Here is a 27,502-nt window from a genome sequence, read left to right as displayed (position 1 = left end):
CCTGGAATATCCATAAAGAACCTGCAACAAACATCTTCATGTACATCATGGGCTGTCTCTTGACTCACACAAATATCATCATTCAAGTCAGTTGCCTGCAAATCATGACATCTGAAACGTCGCAGTTTTCTGTCTGCAGAAACGCGTGTATACACCCGTCAAAAAACGCGTGTATACACCCGTCCAGAAACGCGTGTATATGCGCGTGAACAAACTCTGCAGACAGGTTACACGCGCTTCTACACGCGTTCGTACACGCGACTTGCGAAAAAAATTTCTCGAAAAGACCGACCCCCCGACAAAGACAGAATGTCCTTATAAAAGGACCAGCCATTGTCGCCCCTGTCAGGATGCAGTAACCCAATCGTGTGCAAAAAGACAAACCCAAAGAGCAAAGAGCAAAGTAAACAAATCTGACAAAAGAGACAAGGCACAGGACAAAGTGACTCACCTCTGAAAAAGTGAGTCCTCTCTGCTCCTTCTCTGCTCCCTCCTTCTCCCGTGTGTGTGCTCCTTTCTTTGCTCCCTCCTTGCTGTTGGAAGAGGCGAAAACAGGCGAAAACGCATGCACTGTTGATTTCTTAGTTCAAAATCTATATTTGGGGAAGGCGGGCTATTTTTAGTTTAAACATACCGCCGCGTTTATATGCGCGTTTATAAACGCGGGTATATTAGCGTGTATGTGATTTTAGCTGCGTTTATACACGCATTTTGCAGAAATTAGCCGCGTGAATACACGCGATTTTTAGGAAGTAGCCGCGTTAATACATGGAATTTTTAGGAGATAGCCGCGTCAATACACGCGGATTTTGTGCTTTCATTAAAAACATATAATGATTTTGTGTTTTCTAATTTGTACACAGGATGTCATCAACCTCTTCAAGCAGTTCTGGGGAAGATGAGACAATGCGTCATCGTAATCGCGATGTGTGGTTGGGACAACGAATCAAATGTATGTGTAATCGATGTCAAGGATGCATTGTACGAGCACGTCGAATTACCTTGAATCACATCTCCATGTATGGAGAATGGAATCAAACAGGTTTAGAGGTGAGTAGATGTAAATTGATGGTATTCAAATGACTCATGGTATCCAAATTAAATTAATAGAGTTGTAACATATAATTTGATAAATTGAAGCAGGATGCAGTACCACACCCTAACATGGTACCCTACGCGCGACGAGAGCACGTAAAGCGTCGACGAGATGATGCTGGAGCTTCGGGATCTATTGTCAGAGATGAGTGGGAAAGGGACGACAATAGATCCCGAAGCTCTGAGGGAGCTAATGGAAAAATGGATGATTATTGTGGCATAATCCAAGACATATTTAGGCTTGACTTTCGTCGCTTCTTTGTGTATGTTTTGGATGTCAAATGGCAAATGAACGTGGTGGAAAAAGGGCCTGATGCAACGATAAAACGCCATGCAAGTGGATATGTAACTATTGACTCTACAAAGTTCTGGCAAACAAAGAAAGATAGGCTCGTATTGCCACAACAATGTGAGCAGGTATGCATTTTTTTACTAATGTGTTCCATGTACATATATATCTAAGCTCGCGTACCCCTTGACTTTTGATATGCTAATTAATTACTGTACTGTGTGTATTTGAGTAGGTTATCTATCTACCAATGGTGCATGACATCAAATGGTGGTACGTCATCCCTATTGCACCACGTTCCAAAGTGATGTATAATACATTCACTGATATGGAGCATATGGAGGATGTAACAAGCCGCAATGAAGATGACGTCGAACATGCCATTGAAGATGTTGTGATCGATGATCAAGAAATAAGAGATGATCATGATAATGAGGATGAGCATGCCATTTCTCATGATCATGAGAATGACCCTACCAGTGAGGATGATGGTGATGTTGATGAGGATGATCAGGACATCGATACCATTATCAATGGAGTACAGAATATCGATAGTGGAATAAATTTAATCGTAGCCTTACCAATTGATCAAATGGATATTGATGTTGATCGTTTGGCAAGGATGGATCTTATTGAAGATAAGATCGAACCCTAACCAATCCGTCACTGTATGTTCTAAATTGATGACATTTCTATCATCTCATATGCATGATTTATTTTTGAATATATTTCATTGTTGTAAATGCATGTAGTGGGATTGTGTAATGATGTATACTGTAATGTACTATGAGATGGTTTAAGGAAAATAGTTTTTAATTTTGTAAAGGAATTCAGTTTTTTTTTAGTTTTTCTCTGCCATGCGTGTATTAATCCGTGTATAGTAGCGTGTATTTATCCGTGTATAATAGCGAGTATTATCCCGTGAATATTATCGTGTATTTATGCGTGTATTACTGCGTGTATATAAACGCGTTTATACACGCGTTTATAAATGCAAATATACACGCGAACTTAAATGCTAAAATACACGCGCCCGATTCTATTCAAATACAAGCGCGACCATACACGCGTTCGTAATTTATCGCGTGTATGAAACGCGTGTATGGCAGCATTGTCTTGTAGTGTGATACTGTTTTTTTTTTAAGAAACAAGGGACTGGATGGAAATTTTGAGTTATGACATCTGTAACCAATAACTATTTGTCAATGGATTGTTTTATAAGTTAAAGTTTTAAAGAGTAGTGTGTGCGTATCTGTATTTGAAAGCAAAAGTTAAGAAAGGCATTCAATTATGGGTGGGTGAGTAATTGTCTGGCTCTATCGATTCCAGTGGTTGGGTGGTGGCTAACCCATGGGCCGAATGGGGTCAGTGAAGCTTTAATAATGGCTGTGGGCTGATTTTGGTTAGGAAAAAAGCATTGATTTCTTCAAGTTAAGTATGTAATAGTTTTCCTTCTATTTGGTTTAATCAGGTGAAGGATAGTTTAGTCTCTTGACCCCGTTAGAAAATTCGTTAACAAAATCAAAAAGGTGGAATCGTCCCTGTTTTCCGGGCAAGGGAAATTTTCTTGGTTTTGGTTTCAGAATGACCACCAAATTAGTCTCGTGTCCGGACATTCGAAGGTGAGGCCTCGAGTGTGGGAAACCCTGCCTCGCGCAAGAGGAAGCTACTTCCGCTGCTAGTAACTGGGAATCCAGTGCGTGGAGGGGGCAGAGGGGTCTCACAATACCTATATTAGAAGCCTTTCATTGTATGGTTCATAACATATGTAATAGAGTATTGTTAAGTGTGCTACTCTCTCTCTCTCTCTCTCTCTCTCTCTCTCTCTCTCTTGGTGTGGTTTAACCCACCATAGTTTATGCTTAATCCTATGCTACTAATCACCATGATCAATCCCATATTAGGATCCCGAGTTTCTTGCAAGCAGACACACATACACAAGAGAGTGCAAGACACAAGAGAGAGATGGATGACTGAATTTTCTTCATCTTTTTCTCTTCTCTATAACCATGTATCTAAAAGATAAGAGTACATACAACACCATATTAGTGAATTTGGGAATTTCCCAATTCCCATTTTTGAATACTTAAAAAAGGGAACATGGATAACATGTTTGTAAGTTTCTCAAAACCCTATCATATGACCTATCGTTGGAAAGCGCTTGAAAAATGGAATCTAAAGAGCTATAAAGCGCTCATTTTGGATTAGTGGTGTTCAAGTTATGGTTAATCCAAACTTTTGACCACGTGTCCCAAACTTGTGGGAAATTCCCATATTCCCCAATATGGTGTTATACATAAAGGAAAAGTACTCTCCTACGATAACATACAATGGTCAATCCATAGTGTGAACCCGACTATATGAGCTGGTGCTATAACTATGCCATAGCACTAGTACTCCAAAGTGGCTGTCACATAGCCTGTCATCCACCACTAGTGGCATATCAACCATAATCTCGCCAACCATGCAAGTGGCGTAAGTGTAGAAGCCATCAACCAGGTGGGTCATCAATGTCTACCTGCTGCCGTAGTACTAGTTGAGCTCAATATCTCAACACTCCCCCCCTTGAGCTCAACTCTACACACTGCACTCCAAGTAAGGTTCTAAACCTGTGGAGCTTCTTTGTGCCCAATGACTTCATGAAGATGACAACCACTTGATCCTCTTTGTTGACATATACCAGATCTACATCACCTGTTAGAACCTTCTCCCTCACAAAGTGATAATGCACCTCAATGTGCTTCGTTCTAGCAGGGCATATTAGGTTACTGGTGGCCAACTATATGCTACTCATGTTGTCACAATAAATGACAAATGCCCTATCCACAGGCTAACCCATATCACCAAGTAGCTCTAAAACCAATCTACCTCACAACAAGCACCTTTGAACTTGACAAGGCAACTGTTGGCTACTTCTTACTGCTCCAACTCACATGAACTGGAGCTTTGATACCATTAAGAGAATGCAGGGGAGAGGGAGAGCTTGAGTTTGCAAGCACGCACACATACACACACACACACACACGCACACACACACACACACTCACACACACACACACACATAAGAGAGTGTAAGAAACAAGCTACCTCACATGCACCCCTGTACTGTGCCTTTGTACACATGAACTGGAGCTTTGATACCATTAAGAGAATGCAGGGGAGAGGGAGATCTTGAGTTTGCAAGCATGCACACGTACACACACACACACACACATGCATGCACGCACACCCACACACACATAAGAGAGTGCAAGAAACAAGGTACCTCACATGCACCCCTGTACTGTGCCTTTGTACTCAACAAGGCAACTGTTGGCTACTTCTTATTGCTCCAACTCACATGAACCGGAGCTCTGATACCATAAAGAGTGTGAGGGAGAGGGAGAGCTTGAGTTTCTTGCAAGCAAACACACACACACAAGAGAGTGGAAGACACAAGAGAGAGATAGATGGGCTGAATTTTGCTTCTATCTTCTTCTCTTCTCTTTAGCCATGTATCTAAAAGATAAGAGTACATACATGAAGGGAAAGTACTCTCCTACAATAACATACAATGGTCCATAGTGTGAACCCAACTATATGAGCTGGCACTAAAACTATGTTGTAACTCTAGTACTCCAATGTGGCTATCACATAGCTTGTCATCTATTGGTGGCATATCAACCATAATCTCACCAACCATGCCAGTGACATAAGTGTGGAAGCTATCACCCAAGCGGGTCATCAATGTCCATCGCCGTAGCACTAGTTGAGCTCGATATCTTAACAGGGGAAACATATTTGTACTATTTTTTTTGGGTTTAGTCTTTATTGTGCCACAGATACATCTTTAAAGGACAAACATAAGCATTTGACAATTGTAGAAAATTATTTCTTTCTTTTGCATGTAGTACTATATGTATGGTACATGCATCCAATCATGTGTCAATGATCCACCTTTGTATCAAATAAAATAATTTTCAATTATGAAGAGACATATAAGACATCTTTGGGACTTTGGTCATGAATTATTTACTAGCCATAGAAAGAGGTGATCTCTCACCTTTAGTTGCTTTGCCTATACCACGATTTATGTAAAATTGACTTGTAGGCTACTACATATATATGTATATATATAGTATGCTTGCCGTTACATTTAGGCTACACACACACACACACACACACACACACACACATAGCCTACACAAGGCAACTTTACATAAATTAGGATATAGTGTTATACCCCAACTATACACACACACACACACACACACACACACACACACACACACACACACAGAGTATGTGTCCTGGTTGTGATATATACATATACATAGTACTACGTGTGCTAGAGTTGTGATGTATATATATACATAGTATGTATATATATATATTCTATAGATACATTTATATAGTATATATATACACACATTATATAAAGGTTGAATGCTATACTTTATATATAGTATGTGTGTGTGTATATACACACACACACACACACACACACACACACTATATATATATATATACATGTATATAGCATATATATACACACAATATGTAAAGGCTGAATGCTATACTTTTTAAGGTGTGTGTAGATGTATTGTATAATATATTATATATATACCACAATCAGCAAGAATGTTTAACCTTGTTGTTGGCATATTTAACCTTTTTTATTGGCATATTTAGAGCTAGGGATAAAAAATGGACAAGGGAGGTTTGAAATATATGAGGAAGGAAAAAATAGATGGCTGAAGTAGAAGATGTTGATAGGTGGACTCAGAAGTGATCTAGAGGCATGAAAGGGGTGGGAGAAAGGCACCGAGTTAGGAGCAAAAAGATTTAGAGCTAGGGATAAAAAATGGATAAGGGAGGTTTGAAATAATGAGGAAGGAAAAAATAGATGTCCATAGGTCAAAAGATATCATAAAAATGATGTCAAGAAAGGAAAAAATGGTAGATGGAAGGGATGAAGGGATGGAGGAGGGAGTTTTTTAGTAGGGGGCTGAGTGGTGGTGGATGATGAAAGTATTTGACTAGGGCCATCACTAAAAGAAATGTACAATATCACATGAGTCCATAAGAGATGGTTTTTTATATATACACAAAAGATATTTGCATGAAGGAAACTAGGGATTTTCTAATAAGCAAGGCCCACATGCATATTGGGGGCTAGGAAAGGAGACGAAGTTCATTTGTACATGGTTGACATGGGTAGGGAGGAAAGAGGTAATTTCAACCGTTAAATTATCTCATGGGATGAGAGGTCTTTATATGCCACATGTCCCATGATTGCAATAGAATCAATGCCTATGTGACTTTGCTTATGTGGTTGTAAACATACAATAGTTTATTATGTTACCAACATTGGCTACCAATTTCCTTTAAAAAGGAAAAAATTTATTGGAGGTGAACCAATATCATGTATATATAACCCTTACAAATACTTTGCACATTTTCATTAGGCCCATGTGACTTTGCTTACGTGGTTGTAAAAACATACAATAGTTTATTATGTTACCAACATTGGCTACCCAATTCCTTCAAAGGAGAAGTTTGTTAGAGGTGAACCGATATCATGTATATATATTCCTTGCAATAATTTGCACATTTTACCATATAAGTGAGTTGTCTTCCCCTTTACCTTACACTTTTCTTGAAATGTCCTAAAATGGTTGACCAAGCATTTATAGAGAGTACATGCTAAAGGAAGAGGTTTTTAACATGGTGGGGCCATAGTTGCTTTTTGACTAGTGTCACATGCATTGTTTTAGCATTTTGTATGTAAAATACCACCAAAATCTTAAAATGCCCATAAAAAACTACACAAAAATATAAAAAAACTTTTTATATTTTACCAAACCTGTTAATTTTCAAGGGCAAGGGGGCTTGTAAAAATCAAGCTTGGGTGAGGCCATACATTCATCTAGCACAAGCAAAAATATAGAAAATAAAAAAGTGAAAAGATTTGGCAAAGCTTCACACTTATACTTAAAAAGCTTGAAGAATTCCTTTACGTAAGCCCTATTTAAAAATAAATGAAAAGATTTGGCAAAGATTCACATAGGTACTTGAAAAGCTTGGAGCATAAGCATTACCTTACATAAGCTTGAGCTTTGAGTATTTCCTTAGATAAGGCAAAGATTCAGAAAAACATGTGAATCAATTTTGTTTAAATGAATTACACCGACAAGAAGGGGGGACATATTTGTACTTTTTGAAAAGAAAACACATATCCATCTAACTATAATAGACAATTTTTTTTTATTTAGTCTTTATTGTGCTACACGGACATCTTTTAAGGACACACTTGTAAGCATTTGACATGCCAAATATAATTAAAATTATGGGAAATTGTTTCTTTCTTTTGCATGCGGTACTATATGTATGCTACATGCATCCAATCAAGTGTCAAAATGAGCCACCTTTGTACAAATAAAATCATTTTCTATTATGAGGAGACCTTTAAGGCATCTTTGGGAATTTGGACATGAATCATTTGCCACCCATAGAAAGAAGTGATCTCTCACCTTTAGTTGCTTTGCCTATACCACAATTTATGCAATGTGTGTGTGTGTGTGTGTATGTGTGTGTATGTGTAGTATATATTACACACATATATATATATATATGTGTGTGTGTGTGTGTAGTATATAGTATATATATGTGTGTGTGTGTGTCTATGTGTGTGTGTGTGTAGTATATAGTATATATATATATATGTGTGTGTGTGTGTGTAGTATATAGCACATATATATAAATATAAATACAAATAAATAAATAAATAAAGATATATACATAGTTTGTGTGCTAGTTGTGGTATATATATAGTATGTATATATATAATGTATATAGTTTATTTATATACTCACTATATAAAGGTTGAATGCTACACTTTATATAGTGTGTGTATATATATAATGTATATATATAATGTGTAATAATATATCTACGCACTATATAAATGCTGTACTTTATATAGTGTGTGTGTATATATATATATATATAGAGAGCATATATATATATATATACTATTACAAGTATATTCATTAATTAAAACGGCATTAAGCATTCAATTATTCACAGAAAAAACTATAAACTATATACTTTGGGCCTGCATTCTTGTAAACTTTTATTTTGTCAAATTTGAAAAATTTATATATTTTAAATTATCTATGAAAGTGCAAGTTTAAGGACGTGTTAGAGAAAAATGTTTTCTGTGTTTTTCTGTGAACACTGATCAAAGGTCCAAACAAAAGAAGGTAAGGTCATCAAGGATAATGCCGGCATGAGAGAGAGAGAGAGAGAGAGAGAGTGTGTGTGTCTACAGAGAGAGTCTCTCTCTCTAGAGAGAGAAAGTCTCTATAACTAGGCGATCAACGTAGCAGGTTATTGTCTTTATAATTACTGGGCGATCAACGTAGCAGTAATAAGTGATCAAAAAATACACACTCTCTCTCTCTCTCTCCGTCTGTAAAGAGAGAGTCTCTATAAATGGGCAATTAATGTAGCAGTAAGCGATTAAAAACACACTCATAGGCTCTCTCTCTAGAGAGAGAAAGTCTATAAATGGGCGATCAATGTAGTAGTAAGCGATTAAAAACACACTCATAGTCTCTCTCTCTCTCTAGAGAGAGAAAGTCTAAAAATGGGCGATCAACGGAGTAGTAAGCGATCAAAAACACACTCAGAGTCTCTCTCTCTCTGTAGAGAGAGAAAGTCTCTATAAATGGGCGATCAATGTAGCAGGTTATCGTCTCTATAAATGGGCGATGAACGTAGTAGTAAGCGATCAAAAACACACTCTGAGTCCCTTTCTCTGTAGAGAGAGTCTCTATAAATAGGCGATCAACGTAGCAGGTTATCCTCTCTATAAATGGGCGATAAATGTAGCAGTAATAAGCGATCAAAAACACACTCAGAGTCTCTCTCTCTCTCTCTCTATAGAGAGAGAGTCTCTCTATAAATGGGCGATCAACGTAGCAGTAAGCGATGAAAAACACACTCAGAGTCTCTCTCTCTATAGAGAGAGAATCTCTAGAAATGGGCGATCAACATAGCAGGTTATCCTCTTTATAAATTACTGGGCGATCAACGTAGCAGTAAGCGATCAAAAAACACACAGACTCTCTCTCTCTCAACTTCGATTATCAAGGCAAGTAAGCATGTTTAATTTGCTTGCTGCCATCTTTGTGGAGGCCATGAATGTAATCATAGGCGCAGCGGAGCCCATGCAGTTGTTTGTGTACTCACCCGGCTAGCCCACGCAGTTGCTATTGTTGCTCTTGCCATCTTTATGGAGGCCATGAATGTTATCACAGGTGCACTCACCTAGCCCCCTACATCATGAAAATTTATGAATAGTCTTAAATGGTTATATAAGATATTTCTTTAATCAATATCTTGTTTTAGGAATAGTCTTAATGGTTATATAAAATCTATGAATAGTGTTAATGGTTATATAGGATATTGTCTTCAATGTTTATAATTAGGTTATAAAATATTGTTGTCAATGGTTATATAGGGCTAGATTTTCAATAATTCTAAGATTTTTATAACGTTTATTATAAGTAATTAATGGGTTCTCCTTGTTGATGAGCAACGAGTTTTTTTAAAAATGGTATTAATGGGATATAATGACATATTCAAGTGAGACCTGCATTAATTTATTAATGCCCAAACCTTAGTATACACTAAGGTTTAGACGTAGCCTACCTGTATAAATTAATGCTCAAACCTTAGTGTCAACGTAGGCAGCAGAGAGAACTTGCATTGCAGACTAGGAAAGAGAAACTTGCATTGCAGACTAGGAGAGAGAGAAAGAACTCGGGTGCAAAGAGAGAAATTGCACGGCAGAGAGAACTCGTGCAAGAGAGAGAGAGAGAGAGATGTTTTTTCCCTATTTTATGGTCTGACATCGATGTGTCCTCGACCTACTTTGGCAGGCCTCCCTACTTCCAGCTTCCGCTAGCACCCTCGAACACAAAAAAAAAAGCGAGAACTGTAGCTTGCATAAGGTTTATCTTCACCCGTGCTGCTCAAAGGCTCCAAAACTGAATACTCCAGAATCCGCTCATGTACATACATATATACATACATACATACCTACATACATATATACATACATACAAACATACATACATACATACATACATACCTACATATATACATACATACATCTTGGTGCGTGCCATATCCATGTACGACTATGCTAACGTGGTGATGTGCTGGTGTCCTTACATGGGTGTCTACGTAGATCTTGAGCTCAAGCTCTCTAAAAAAGTGAAATGAAAATGAAGTGAGAGAAGGAACTATTAATATTTTTTTAAGGAAAAAAAAAACCTAACTAAACTTATTCTCTTAGCCTTCTTACATCTAGAATTATGCTGGTGCATGCACAACCCAACGCCTCCCTTGTCTCCTCATTCGTGCACACCAAGTACCATGCCTATGTGGGGAGCATTGGTCTGCAACCATTCAAGCCGAGCATGACTTTTTGCAGCCTTGCGTGCCTCTTGTGCAAGCTTAGATTGTTGGGCCCGCTCCCTAACCAATACCCTTCCAAAGGTTGTGCGATAAAACCAATTGAACATCTCGTGTAGGTAGTTTGTACGTGTTCCTCCTGCAGAAGCTCCACCTCCATGTCTTGTATTTTTGAAATAAACCCCTCTTGCTTTATAATGTGATTTCTCCATCCCTTGGGTACTCCACATGTCGAGCGATCCATACTTGTTCATGAAATACACACCATGCTCATAAACTATGTGATGTACACATGACAACAGAATTTAATTAGAAAAAGTCAAGGTTAAAATACCAGTTTATTTTTTTATTGTACAACTTACCATATAGTGTGTTACTTTACTCTCTCCCCAAGCACCTAGCACACTTTTGGTGAATTCTATGATATGTTGTTGGAATGATGCTCATTCTTGGGCAGTTGTGCTACTTTGATTCATAATGCGAACCATGTTATTGAAATTTATCAAAAAGTTGTTTGCGCATATTTACAAGAGATGGCATTGGACAATCTACATTTGTGGTGATTGCACACAGGTCTCTCTAGAGTCCCCAAGTCTTCTTTGAATTCTCTATGTTTGCTGGCTTCTCCAAAAATCTCCTTGCCTTGATCCAGTCATGGAGACCTTTTGAGCAACTTCGTATGACATACCAGAGGCCTGCTTATTCACTGATGATGTTTTAAGTCCTTCTTGACATTGTAAAAGCCGGGCTGAATTGTGATGCTTGCAATTAAGATTAGAGAATATGGGTTTGCCAAGCTCCACTTGTAGTCAATGCAGTATCCTAACAAGCCAAGCGAGTCTCCTTCACCAACAAATTGCATAAAAGATGATAAATTGCGAAAAGGAGGGTTTGCTCTTAATGGAAAGTCAACTGGATAGAGATGCCCATCAACCCAAAGATCTGCATTTTTCTCCTTAGATATCCTATGAGCTTGGACAGATTGTGCATCAGTAGGATGGGTTTTTTAAGGGCTTCCATACTCTTCAGGAATACGAATGTGTAAATCAACCTTTCGTTTTCTAGCTTCACACAAGGGGCTACACACACAGGCTCCATAGCTAAGCAAAGGAAGAAGCTAAAGGAGAGAGATCCTCAGAGGGAGAGAGAAAGAGATAGATAGATAGAGAGAGAGAGAGTGAGTGAGAGAGAGAGACTGTTAAAACTTTGCTGTTGTTACAGGTTTAACACAAATCCATTTTTCTAAGTAGAAAATGATATTTTTGATATACAAATATACTAACGTGGAGTTTTTTATCAATAAATTACATTTATGAGAAAAATTAAAAGATAATAATTTTTGGGGTCCCTACAATTTCGGGATCTCATGGATGTAGAGGTTCATGATGACAGCAGTTAGTTATGTTTATGCGGTTGTGGTGGGGACATGACTGTTAGTTATGGATGTACTGGCTCCTGACACAGGCTTCTGACGTGACCCTTGAATTATAAGCTTTTTGGAGGGAAAAATTTATTTTCATCGTACATATTGGTTGGGTGGTGTTTTTTCCACCTCAAAATGTAAAAAAATAAAAAATAAAAAAATTTCACTTTTTGGGACCCATCTAAATACGAGAATGTTTTGCTGATGTGGAAGGGAGATATGGTGGGAGTTAATGAGAAAGGAGATTTCAAACTGACAAGAAAGATTCAATTTGTAGAGAGTGAAGATAAAAAATTCAAAAAGTAAGAGAAAGTATGAGAAAAATGAAAAAGTAAGAGAGAGAGAGAGTATGAGAATATTCCCTTTAAAAAGTGAAACTAGGGGGGTATGGCTGATGTGGCAAGGCAAAAAATAGGGGTCATCATAGCCTTTGTCTCCCTTAAGCCCAGCTTTTTAAGCTCTAATCCTTGAAAATTAGGAATCCTTAGGAGGCCCTTTTTGGGTCCAAAAGATTCCTAAATAATGAGAGATATTTGACATCACTTGCTCTTGTTCATGCAGACTTATGTGGTCCTACGAGTACCACATCTTTGAGTAAGGTGTTGTACATGCTTGTGATGGTGGATGACTTCTCCAGATATACTTGGGTCTTCTTTTTGAATTGCAAGGATGAGGCTTTTCAGCACTTTTGTGACTGGAGGGTTGAGGTGGAAAAAGAGACCAGCTCTTCCGTCAAGGCTCTCAGGACCAACACAAGGGGGTGAGTTTACATCCCAGGAGTTTCAGCAATATTGCAAGGATCATGGCATTTGGAGATAGCTTACTACGGCATATACTCCTTCACAAAACGGAGTTGCGGAGAGGAAGAATAGGGCCATCATGGAGATGGCTCGTGATATGCTTGAGCATTCTTCATTACCTCGACGTTTCTGGGCTGAGGCGGCTTCTACTGCTGTCTTCATTCAGAACATGTCTCCTACTACTGCTCTTCTAGATAAAACTACATATGAGGCTTTCTGGAATGAAGGGATGTAATGCATGAAAATTATGAGTAATCACCATGTAAACATGATGCCTAAGTGTGTTTAGTCTCTCACCAAGAGAATGGAAATAGCCTTCCACAAGCCAAGAGAGAAGCCATGAGCTCCAAGAAACATAAGTTTCCATTTCTAAAAATGATCATCAAAAGTTACAACCATGGTCCAAGTCCCCTCTTTTATACATGGACTTGTCCCATTATTAACCCTATTGAATAAAGTTCCTACTTTATTACAAACCATCCCTTCCCAAAGATTTTGTCCTCAAAATCAATAACATGTACAATCTCAAGGTATGAGACTCTAATGTAATCAATGGGAAGTGGTTAAGAGTTCTCAAGTACATCCAAAGCACATATACAATGAAAATCCGGATGTATACAAGTCCACAAAGCTTCAAGCCCAAAGTGTATGAGTGGGACTGTTATGACAGCCCTTCTAGTCGATGAAGACCCTTGAAAATCCTTCATTTAGACTCCATATATTGGGCTGAAAATGATATGTACACTCAGCCATATGTAGCCCACATCATAATCTTTCATTAGGATACGCCATGAAGCTTGTTGGAGTAGAAAAATAGGCCCAATAGTAGACCTTCCCAAAGCTGTCCAGAAATTACAGCATGTATACTTCTCCTCATATTACCCAATTTGCTCAAGTAAACCATACCACTTGGTCACGGAAAGTCATCCACAAGTAAGCCATGTTGTTGGACATACTCCAATGATTGCCAAGTAGCCTCATCCATGGGTAATTGCTTCCATTTGACAAGGTATTCATCAATATTCCGATTCCTCAACTCTCTTGTCCTCTTGCCAATAACCCTCTCCGGCTCATAAATGATCTCACCTTCTTCATTCATGGGTGGAAGCTCTTCCATCTCCTGAGGCAAAGATCCCATAAACCTCTTAAGGTTAGATACATGAAACACATTATGGATCCTTGTCGAAGAAGGCAAATCCAACTTGTAGGCCAAATCACCAAGCATGAAAAATATGAGTAATCACCATGTAAACATGATGCCTAAGTGTGTTTAGTCTCTCACCAAGAGAATGGAAATAGCCTTCCACAAGCCAAGAGAGAAGCCATGAGCTCCAAGAAACATAAGTTTCCATTTCTAAAAATGATCATCAAAAGTTACAACCATGGTCCAAGTCCCCTCTTTTATACATGGACTTGTCCCATTATTAACCCTATTGAATAAAGTTCCTACTTTATTACAAACCATCCCTTCCCAAAGATTTTGTCCTCAAAATCAATAACATGTACAATCTCAAGGTATGAGACTCTAATGTAATCAATGGGAAGTGGTTAAGAGTCTCCAAGTACATCCAAAGCACATATACAATGAAAATCCGGATGTATACAAGTCCACAAAGCTTCAAGCCCAAAGTGTATGAGTGGGACTGTTATGACAGCCCTTCTAGTCGATGAAGACCCTTGAAAATCCTTCATTTAGACTCCATATATTGGGCTGAAAATGATATGTACACTCAGCCATATGTAGCCCACATCATAATCTTTCATTAGGATACGCCATGAAGCTTGTTGGAGTAGAAAAATAGGCCCAATAGTAGACCTTCCCAAAGCTGTCCAGAAATTACAGCATGTATACTTCTCCTCATATTACCCAATTTGCTCAAGTAAACCATACCACTTGGTCACGGAAAGTCATCCACAAGTAAGCCATGTTGTTGGACATACTCCAATGATTGCCAAGTAGCCTCATCCATGGGTAATTGCTTCCATTTGACAAGGTATTCATCAATATTCCGATTCCTCAACTCTCTTGTCCTCTTGCCAATAACCCTCTCCGGCTCATAAATGATCTCACCTTCTTCATTCATGGGTGGAAGCTCTTCCATCTCCTGAGGCAAAGATCCCATAAACCTCTTAAGGTTAGATACATGAAACACATTATGGATCCTTGTCGAAGAAGGCAAATCCAACTTGTAGGCCAAATCACCAAGCATGAAAAATATGAGTAATCACCATGTAAACATGATGCCTAAGTGTGTTTAGTCTCTCACCAAGAGAATGGAAATAGCCTTCCACAAGCCAAGAGAGAAGCCATGAGCTCCAAGAAACATAAGTTTCCATTTCTAAAAATGATCATCAAAAGTTACAACCATGGTCCAAGTCCCCTCTTTTATACATGGACTTGTCCCATTATTAACCCTATTGAATAAAGTTCCTACTTTATTACAAACCATCCCTTCCCAAAGATTTTGTCCTCAAAATCAATAACATGTACAATCTCAAGGTATGAGACTCTAATGTAATCAATGGGAAGTGGTTAAGAGTTCTCAAGTACATCCAAAGCACATATACAATGAAAATCCGGATGTATACAAGTCCACAAAGCTTCAAGCCCAAAGTGTATGAGTGGGACTGTTATGACAGCCCTTCTAGTCGATGAAGACCCTTGAAAATCCTTCATTTAGACTCCATATATTGGGCTGAAAATGATATGTACACTCAGCCATATGTAGCCCACATCATAATCTTTCATTAGGATACGCCATGAAGCTTGTTGGAGTAGAAAAATAGGCCCAATAGTAGACCTTCCCAAAGCTGTCCAGAAATTACAGCATGTATACTTCTCCTCATATTACCCAATTTGCTCAAGTAAACCATACCACTTGGTCACGGAAAGTCATCCACAAGTAAGCCATGTTGTTGGACATACTCCAATGATTGCCAAGTAGCCTCATCCATGGGTAATTGCTTCCATTTGACAAGGTATTCATCAATATTCCGATTCCTCAACTCTCTTGTCCTCTTGCCAATAACCCTCTCCGGCTCATAAATGATCTCACCTTCTTCATTCATGGGTGGAAGCTCTTCCATCTCCTGAGGCAAAGATCCCATAAACCTCTTAAGGTTAGATACATGAAACACATTATGGATCCTTGTCGAAGAAGGCAAATCCAACTTGTAGGCCAAATCACCAAGCATGAAAAATATGAGTAATCACCATGTAAACATGATGCCTAAGTGTGTTTAGTCTCTCACCAAGAGAATGGAAATAGCCTTCCACAAGCCAAGAGAGAAGCCATGAGCTCCAAGAAACATAAGTTTCCATTTCTAAAAATGATCATCAAAAGTTACAACCATGGTCCAAGTCCCCTCTTTTATACATGGACTTGTCCCATTATTAACCCTATTGAATAAAGTTCCTACTTTATTACAAACCATCCCTTCCCAAAGATTTTGTCCTCAAAATCAATAACATGTACAATCTCAAGGTATGAGACTCTAATGTAATCAATGGGAAGTGGTTAAGAGTCTCCAAGTACATCCAAAGCACATATACAATGAAAATCCGGATGTATACAAGTCCACAAAGCTTCAAGCCCAAAGTGTATGAGTGGGACTGTTATGACAGCCCTTCTAGTCGATGAAGACCCTTGAAAATCCTTCATTTAGACTCCATATATTGGGCTGAAAATGATATGTACACTCAGCCATATGTAGCCCACATCATAATCTTTCATTAGGATACGCCATGAAGCTTGTTGGAGTAGAAAAATAGGCCCAATAGTAGACCTTCCCAAAGCTGTCCAGAAATTACAGCATGTATACTTCTCCTCATATTACCCAATTTGCTCAAGTAAACCATACCACTTGGTCACGGAAAGTCATCCACAAGTAAGCCATGTTGTTGGACATACTCCAATGATTGCCAAGTAGCCTCATCCATGGGTAATTGCTTCCATTTGACAAGGTATTCATCAATATTCCGATTCCTCAACTCTCTTGTCCTCTTGCCAATAAACCTCTCCGGCTCATAAATGATCTCACCTTCTTCATTCATGGGTGGAAGCTCTTCCATCTCCATCTGGATCCGTCGTGCCTCCACATGCTGCCTGCTCTTCACGCCACCCTCTGCTCGTTTCTTTGCCTCCTTCCACTCGCGTTTGTGCGCAGTGGCAGGTTTCTCGGCAGGATAGCCACCCGCAGCTACATTTAGCCGGTCATCGTACGCGAGTTTTTAAAGGTGAGATCTTTTATTACTTAAGATCTCCCTTATTCGCGTCCTTCCCCATACATCCGAGAATGTAGCATGTGGGGGATTGGGGTACCGACTATGTACAGCCTCTATCACCTCCCCAACTAATCGGCTATTTTGATCTTTAAATTTAATAAAACAATTTCTATATGAGTTTGATACTACCCCACGCATGTACTCCATTACCTCCCTCCCCCTCGCATCCATCACTATCCCGCCCCTATCCGTCACATCATAGCAAACTACTCTCTCCATCTCTCTCATCTCCTCCTCTTCCGAACTGTCTCCTCTAACTCTTCTCCCTCTATCTCCTCTCTTACTGCGTGCCCTACTACCTCCCCCACCTCCCCCACCTACCCCACCAAAGCACCCGCCGCATCCTCCACTCCCACTCTTCCTACTGCTGCGGGTGGAGTCACGACTGGGGGATTGTCTACGTGACGGTGGCTGTGAGCCCTGACGTGACGGTGGCTCTGAGGGAGCACGTGATGGTGGCTGTGAGGGTGTACGTGAGTGTGTCTGGGACGAGGTATGTCTCCTCGGTGGACGTGGAAGAGGAGAAGCTGCATGCCGTCTCGTCGGACTCGGAGGAATAGACGGCACTGGAGTGCCCTGGATACTCGCGGTAGGGGTATAGACACCAGGCAGGGAAGGAGGGGGATGGGCATACATATACTCTGTAAGCTCAACCGGACCAGGTTGGCGCCCAAAGTGATTCATCATCTCCATCAACCAATTGCTGTATGCAAATGGATCGGATGAAGAACCTGGAATATCCATAAAGAACCTGCAACAAACATCTTCATGTACATCATGGGCTGTCTCTTGACTCACACAAATATCATCATTCAAGTCAGTTGCCTGCAAATCATGACATCTGAAACGCCGCAGTTTTCTGTCTGCAGAAATGCGTGTATACACCCGTCAAAAAACGCGTGTATACACCCGTCCAGAAACGCGTGTATATGCGCGTGAACAAACTCTGCAGACAGGTTACACGCGCTTCTACACGCGTTCGTACACGCGACCTGCGAAAAAAATTTCTCGAAAAGACCGACCCCCCGACAAAGACAGAATGTCCTTATAAAAGGACCAGCCATTGTCGCCCCTGTCAGGATGCAGTAACCCAATCGTGTGCAAAAAGACAAACCCAAAGAGCAAAGAGCAAAGTAAACAAATCTGACAAAAGAGACAAGGCACAGGACAAAGTGACTCACCTCTGAAAAAGTGAGTCCTCTCTGCTCCTTCTCTGCTCCCTCCTTCTCCCGTGTGTGTGCTCCTTTCTTTGCTCCCTCCTTGCTGTTGGAAGAGGCGAAAACAGGCGAAAACGCATGCACTGTTGATTTCTTAGTTCAAAATCTATATTTGGGGAAGGCGGGCTATTTTTAGTTTAAACATACCGCCGCGTTTATATGCGCGTTTATAAACGCGGGTATATTAGCGTGTATGTGATTTTAGCTGCGTTTATACACGCGTTTTGCAGAAATTAGCCGCGTGAATACACGCGATTTTTAGGAAGTAGTCGCGTTAATACACGGAATTTTTAGGAGATAGCCGCGTCAATACACGCGGATTTTGTGCTTTCATTAAAAACATATAATGATTTTGTGTTTTCTGATTTGTACACAGGATGTCATCAACCTCTTCAAGCAGTTCTGGGGAAGATGAGACAATGCGTCATCGTAATCGCGATGTGTGGTTGGGACAACGAATCAAATGTATGTGTAATCGATGTCAAGGATGCATTGTACGAGCACGTCGAATTACCTTGAATCACATCTCCATGTATGGAGAATGGAATCAAACAGGTTTAGAGGTGAGTAGATGTAAATTGATGGTATTCAAATGACTCATGGTATCCAAATTAAATTAATAGAGTTGTAACATATAATTTGATAAATTGAAGCAGGATGCAGTACCACACCCTAACATGGTACCCTACGCGCGACGAGAGCACGTAAAGCGTCGACGAGATGATGCTGGAGCTTCGGGATCTATTGTCAGAGATGAGTGGGAAAGGGACGACAATAGATCCCGAAGCTCTGAGGGAGCTAATGGAAAAATGGATGATTATTGTGGCATAATCCAAGACATATTTAGGCTTGACTTTCGTCGCTTCTTTGTGTATGTTTTGGATGTCAAATGGCAAATGAACGTGGTGGAAAAAGGGCCTGATGCAACGATAAAACGCCATGCAAGTGGATATGTAACTATTGACTCTACAAAGTTCTGGCAAACAAAGAAAGATAGGCTCGTATTGCCACAACAATGTGAGCAGGTATGCATTTTTTTACTAATGTGTTTCATGTACATATATATCTAAGCTCGCGTACCCCTTGACTTTTGATATGCTAATTAATTACTGTACTGTGTGTATTTGAGTAGGTTATCTATCTACCAATGGTGCATGACATCAAATGGTGGTACGTCATCCCTATTGCACCACGTTCCAAAGTGATGTATAATACATTCACTGATATGGAGCATATGGAGGATGTAACAAGCCGCAATGAAGATGACGTCGAACATGCCATTGAAGATGTTGTGATCGATGATCAAGAAATAAGAGATGATCATGATAATGAGGATGAGCATGCCATTTCTCATGATCATGAGAATGACCCTACCATTGAGGATGATGGTGATGTTGATGAGGATGATCAGGACATCGATACCATTATCAATGGAGTACAGAATATCGATAGTGGAATAAATTTAATCGTAGCCTTACCAATTGATCAAATGGATATTGATGTTGATCGTTTGGCAAGGATGGATCTTATTGAAGATGAGATCGAACCCTAACCAATCCGTCACTGTATGTTCTAAATTGATGACATTTCTATCATCTCATATGCATGATTTATTTTTGAATATATTTCATTGTTGTAAATGCATGTAGTGGGATTGTGTAATGATGTATACTGTAATGTACTATGAGATGGTTTAAGGAAAATAGTTTTTAATTTTGTAAAGGAATTCAATTTTTTTTTAGTTTTTCTCTGCCATGCGTGTATTAATCCGTGTATAGTAGCGTGTATTTATCCGTGTATAATAGCGAGTATTATCCCGTGAATATTATCGTGTATTTATGCGTGTATTACTGCGTGTATATAAACGCGTTTATACACGCGTTTATAAATGCAAATATACACGCGAACTTAAATGCTAAAATACACGCGCCCGATTCTATTCAAATACAAGCGCGACCATACACGCGTTCGTAATTTATCGCGTGTATGAAACGCGTGTATGGCAGCATTGTCTTGTAGTGTGATACTGTTTTTTTTTTTAGAAACAAGGGACTGGATGGAAATTTTGAGTTATGACATCTGTAACCAATAACTATTTGTCAATGGATTGTTTTATAAGTTAAAGTTTTAAAGAGTAGTGTGTGCGTATCTGTATTTGAAAGCAAAAGTTAAGAAAGGCATTCAATTATGGGTGGGTGAGTAATTGTCTGGCTCTATCGATTCCAGTGGTTGGGTGGTGGCTAACCCATGGGCCGAATGGGGTCAGTGAAGCTTTAATAATGAAATTGAAATAATAGGAATACGCTTAGACTCGAGTAGTTTTTAAAAAAAAAACCTGAAGACTTTCTCAAATGATTAGATCAACGGCTGTGGGCTGATTTTGGTTAGGGAAAAAGCATTGATTTCTTCAAGTTAAGTATGTAATAGTTTTCCTTCTATTTGGTTTAATCAGGTGAAGGATAGTTTAGTCTCTTGACCCCGTTAGAAAATTCGTTAACAAAATCAAAAAGGTGGAATCGTCCCTGTTTTCCGGGCAAGGGAAATTTTCCTGGTTTTGGTTTCAGAATGACCACCAGATTAGTCTCGTGTCCGGACATTCGAAGGTGAGGCCTCGAGTGTGGGAAACCCTGCCTCGCGCAAGAGGAAGCTACTTCCGCTGCTAGTAACTGGGAATCCAGTGCGTGGAGGGGGCAGAGGGGTCTCACAATACCTATATTAGAAGCCTTTCATTGTATGGTTCATAACATATGTAATAGAGTATTGTTAAGTGTGCTACTCTCTCTCTCTCTCTCTCTCTCTCTCTCTCTCTCTCTTGGTGTGGTTTAACCCACCATAGTTTATGCTTAATCCTATGCTACTAATCACCATGATCAATCCCATATTAGGATCCCGAGTTTCTTGCAAGCAGACACACATACACAAGAGAGTGCAAGACACAAGAGAGAGATGGATGACTGAATTTTCTTCATCTTTTTCTCTTCTCTATAACCATGTATCTAAAAGATAAGAGTACATACAACACCATATTAGTGAATTTGGGAATTTCCCAATTCCCATTTTTGAATACTTAAAAAAGGGAACATGGATAACATGTTTGTAAGTTTCTCAAAACCCTATCATATGACCTATCGTTGGAAAGCGCTTGAAAAATGGAATCTAAAGAGCTATAAAGCGCTCATTTTGGATTAGTGGTGTTCAAGTTATGGTTAATCCAAACTTTTGACCACGTGTCCCAAACTTGTGGGAAATTCCCATATTCCCCAATATGGTGTTATACATAAAGGAAAAGTACTCTCCTACGATAACATACAATGGTCAATCCATAGTGTGAACCCGACTATATGAGCTGGTGCTATAACTATGCCATAGCACTAGTACTCCAAAGTGGCTGTCACATAGCCTGTCATCCACCACTAGTGGCATGGATACGCTTAGAAATCGAGTAGTTAATTAGAATGCTGAAGACTTCTCTAAGAATAAATCAACGGCTGTGCCTGATTCAATTAGGAAAAAAGTGTTGATTCCTTCAAGTTAAGTCTGTAATAGTTTCCCTTCTATCTGGTTTTATCAGACGAAGATTAGTTTAGTACTTTGACCTTGTTAGAAAAATTCGTTAAATCAAATAAGAATGGTGGAATCGTCTCAGCTTTCCGGGCATGGGAAATTTTCTCGGTTTCGGTTTTTGGAAGGACCACCAGCTTAGCCTCGTGTCCGAACATTCGAGGGCGAGGCCCCAAGTGAGAAACCCTGCCTCGCGCAAGAGAGATTTACTTCCACTGCTACCATCCGAGAATCCGGTGCGCAGAGGGGGCAGTGGGATTTCACACTATTTGCCACTCTTTTGATCTACAAGATTGAGCTGTTTAAGTGGTAGTTATTGTGGGTACATATATTATGTCACTTTAAAGACCTTGAAAAAATAGACAAATAGCTTAAAATTTTGTCAAAAAATCAAGTTAAGCTCTATATTATGTGAACATCTAAGGTACAAAGTGGGAATCACATATGAGTTTATATGTAAAAGATATTAGCATTTTATGAAATCAATCCAAATTTGGGATAGCATGTATACATTGACTTTGTACATAAGGAAATGAGGACTTTTGACTATCTAATGCTTAATCAGATTCTGAAACTATATTCCCAACTTTGAATGTGATGTTCCAACAAAAGAACTTGAAAGAAAATTCCTTCATTTTCTAGGAGAGATTAGCCACCACTAAAGGTAAACAAATGCCTGTTTTTTTACAGTTTACAGGGTGCCTAAGTGGACAAAACTGGGCACCCTGATCCTGCAACCACCCTAAAATGGGATTGATCATGGTGATAAACATAGATTAAGCAACATAATTAAGGTGGATTAAACCACACTAAAAAATCCATGAGAGAGAGAGGGAGATTGCACACTCAACACTATTCCCTTGTATTGCATATCACAATGAACCATACAATGATATAGGCTTTCTAGCCTTATCCCACTTTACACATCATCATCCATGTGGCAACTCCTTTTCCACTCTTTTGGTCAACACTCACACACCATACAATATTACATGTGGCATTCTTATCTCACCACAATATCTTGCACCTCTAGGGTGCTTTCCCACATACACACAACACCGCGATTACATCTCTCAATACCCCCTCTTAATCGAGGTGTTCCATAACTCACCCATCATCCATCAATGTAGCATTGCCCAACCACAATCGCTACCTCTCAACACTCCCCCTCAATGATACATTGGAGTGTCCATCGACCAAACATGTGTGCTCGTGTCTACCATCTTAGACACCTAGTCCATTTTGAGCCGACTCGCCCACAGCGGAACCACTGAGTCCGATTTGAACATCAAAGTTCGGGTGGGAACCAACCCATGCGCATGCACCTCACACGTGCATCGCTCTTGCACACATCACACAACAACCATTTCAAGCTTCTAGGTGAGCTCGGGCATGGTTACCCTCATACCATGGATGATTACAAATTTTTTTCCGTTTTGAGCACGCATGCTTGTGGTGGACGATTATCCTCATAATCATGGGTGAAAAGATCACAAAGCATTTTGGCCATATAGCCGGGCAGCGGACCCAATGTGTGAACAACAACCACATACCACATTCTTTTATACATGTGAACAAGGTATATACCTTGGTGGTGTGAATGCACCCTTTTATTTGATAAAGGGTTAAAATAAACAAAAAGGAGGAAAAAAAACGATTCACAAATCTCCTTATCTCTGAGCTGGCAGTAGTACACCAAACCTTGCTACATGCCAAATGCTCCCAAATTGTGCATTGAAGACGCCACCCTTCTACACGTTGTAATCTAGCTCTCATACACTAAATTCCAGCCTTTGCTTTACGATGGGACCCACGACCCACGGGCCTCTCTCTCCTTCGTGTGTTTTCTACTCCACATGGCGTTTTCTCTGAAACTGCATATGCTGTAGGCGGCCTTGAACTCTAGTTACTGCGTTTGGATTCTTATGGTGGTGGCGGGCATCTGTACCAGGTTGAATTCTGCACACCTGCTCTTCCTCAGTGCCTTCAACGCAACGCCGTAGAAAGTAACGATTACCTTCTGGAGTTCTACTTCTGATGTTCAAATCTATATACGCCACAGCTCTTGCTTCAGAGCTCTCATGGTGGTGACCCTGACTGTCCACAAGCAGCTTGTAGTTGACGGCTTCCTCTCATCCTATTTTACAGCTGCTAACCTCTGGTTTGGAGTGCCTGCTGATGCTGGTGATTGTGATGGCAGCTTCTGGCGTTGCCTCTTTGTTCGCATACCTCTTTCTAGTCGTGGATTTTGACGCTGCTTCCTGCGCTGGCCACCGCCTTTCTTCTCTACTCTTTGCCTTCACTTGACTGCAAACACTTTTCTGATTATTTCATGGCTTGCCTTGCTGCAGCCAACCGTTTGCTTCAACCTCTGTTGTGAGGTTTTCTTATCCATTCCTTACACTTTTGACTTGTCGTAGATGTGCCCTCTCACTGTAACCCATCTATCCAAAGCTTAAATAATCAACGTGATGCCTCGCCTCCTGAAAATCACTGCCTCCCTTGTTGCATATGTAGCTCCATTTAGCTATAATGATTTGCTTCCATAACCTCTTGCATGAGGTTTACAATGACCATAAATATGGACATGAGCTCCAAATCTGCATGCTCCTCCTTTGTGCATGCAACCACCCAAGGGTGCTTCGCCATTTTGGTTTCTCTCAGGAAACCAAGGTGCATAAACATGTGGAAACTGCCAAGGTTTCCATCCCCTTCTTCGCTCTCCTTCATTGAGCAAACATTCACAAGTGCATCCTCTTCTTGATGCACACACATGTGAACTCCATTGAGTTCACCATCTCACTTGCCATCATCTTGACAAGTATGCACCTCCACACAAGATTCATGGGATACACAAATCCCATACATAGCAACCCTTCATAGAGCATTCTTCCATGCTCAAACACAAAACTTTGAGGCAAAACTTCACAAAACCAACCTTCTTGAGGCATAATCAGCAGCATATCTTCTCTTGGCAGCTTCTCCTTGACGATGATGAAGACTCCATAGCCTTCATAATGCTGAAATCTCCATTTTCATCTTCCTTGATGATGAGCAAGCTCTCCATGTTGCAAAACTCCCATTTGCAACTCTCTTGGGCAGCTTCTATGCAACCTCCTTGTTGCAAATCTCCTCTCAAATCCTCACAAATGCAAATCCAAATCATAATATGAGTGTGCATAATTTTTTTTCTCATAATAACTGAAAATAATGCTTAATCAAACAAACACACAAACAAGCTAATATACATAATAAACACCATGACCAAGAGCCCATTTGGCTCTGATACCATGTTAACAATACCATGTTAACAATCTAAAAATGGGATTGATCATGGTGATAAACATAGATTAAGCAACATAATTAAGGTGGATTAAACCACACTAAAAAATCCATGAGAGAGAGAGGGAGATTGCACACTCAACACTATTCCCTTGTATTGCATATCACAATGAACCATACAATGATATAGGCTTTCTAGCCTTATCCCACTTTACACATCATCATCCATGTGGCAACTCCTTTTCCACTCTTTTGGTCAACACTCACACACCATACAATATTACATGTGGTATTCTTATCTCACCACAATATCTTGCACCTCTAGGGTGCTTTCCCACATACACACAACACTGCGATTACATCTCTCAACATCATCCACCCTAACAAATCCCCAAGGAGCTATGAAAAAAGGCCCAATGGCCGAAGGTTAGGCAATCGCAAGCACAACGATGCCAATAACAACGATGGGTGCCTACCACCGTTCTCGTAGCTCAAGGCTTCTATGAAGGCAACATACACATGTGGCTCCCAAAGCCACAATCAAAAGCCTGTCCTAAATGTCGACAACTTACACGTAGCTCAAATCCTCGTTAAGAAGCCTCGTCAACCATGGGGCCTCATCACTCGGCAACGATTGGTGCCCAAACATCTCTTAGAATCCCAAGGCTTCTATGATGACAACTCCATCATTTAGATCCCATAGCATTACCCTCAGCAGTTGGCCCAGACCACACAAACCAAGTCGGTGCCTGTCCAATTGACGTAGATGGTTTGGCAACCAACCAGAAAGCAAGTCCCCTTTTCATCAACTAAATCCCATGGACTATAGTCGGGTTCACACTATGGATTGACCATTGTATGTTATTGTAGGAGAGTACTTTTCCTTTATGTATGTACTCTTATCTTTTAGATACATGGTTATAGAGAAGAGAAAAAGATGAAGAAAATTCAGTCATCCATCTCTCTCTGGTGTCTTGCACTCTCTTGTGTATGTGTGTCTGCTTGCAAGAAACTCGGGATCCTAATATGGGATTGATCATGGTGATTAAAAATGTAGGATTAAGCATAAACTATGGTGGGTTAAACCACACCAAAAGCTTCATGGCTAGAGAGAGAGAGAGAGAGAGAGAGAGAGAGAGAGAGAGAGAGAGTAGCACACTTAATAATACTCTATTACATATGTTATGAAGAACCATACAATGAAGGGCTTCTAATATAGATATTGTGAGATCCCTCCGCCCACTGGATTCCCGGTTACTATAGCAGAAGTAGCTTCCTCTTGCACGAGGCAGGGTTTCCCACTCGGGGCCTCACCCTCGAATGTCCGGACACGAGACTAATGTGCTGGTCATTCTGAAACCAAAACCAGGAAAATATCCCTTGCCCGAAAAACGGGGACGATTCCACCTTTTTGATTTTCTCAACGAATTTTCTAACGGGGTGTAGAAGAAAAACTATTATATACTTAACTTGAAGAAATCAACGCTTTTTGCTAACCGAAATCAGGCACAGCCGTTGATCTAATCATTTGAGAAAGTCTTCAGTTTTTTTTTAAAATCTACACGAGTCTAAGCGTATTCCTATTATTTCAATTTCATTATTAAAGCTCCAATGATTCCAGCCTAACCCCATCCGGCCCATGGGTTAGCCACCACCCAACCACTGGAATCGGTAGAACCAGACAATTACTCACCCACCTATAATTGAATGCCTTTCTTAACTTTTGTTTTCGAATACACATACGCACCCACTTCTCTTTAAAACTTTAACTTTCGAATACACATACGCACACCCACCTATAATTGAATGCCTTTCTTAACTTTTGCTTTCGAATACACATACGCACACACTCCTCTAAACTTTAACTTATAAAACAATCTATTGACAAACAATTATTGGTTATAGATATCATAACTCAAAATTTCCATCCAGTCCCTTGTTTCAAAAAAATATATATATATATCACTCTGGACTCTCCGTTGAGACCAGCTGGTCAGCAAAACAGATTACAATAATCATTTGTCCATCATACAATCTTCCATGACATATGCATGGGTGTCCTAGGCACCGTAAGCCCGGGCATCA

Source organism: Cibotium barometz, chromosome 55 (assembly GCF_041138505.1).
Source record: "Cibotium barometz isolate CiBa-2024 chromosome 55, ASM4113850v1, whole genome shotgun sequence".
Classification (NCBI taxonomy): Eukaryota; Viridiplantae; Streptophyta; class Polypodiopsida; order Cyatheales; family Cibotiaceae; genus Cibotium; species Cibotium barometz.
The sequence above is the reverse complement of the archived record's forward strand: the minus strand, read 5'-3'. Positions refer to the sequence as shown.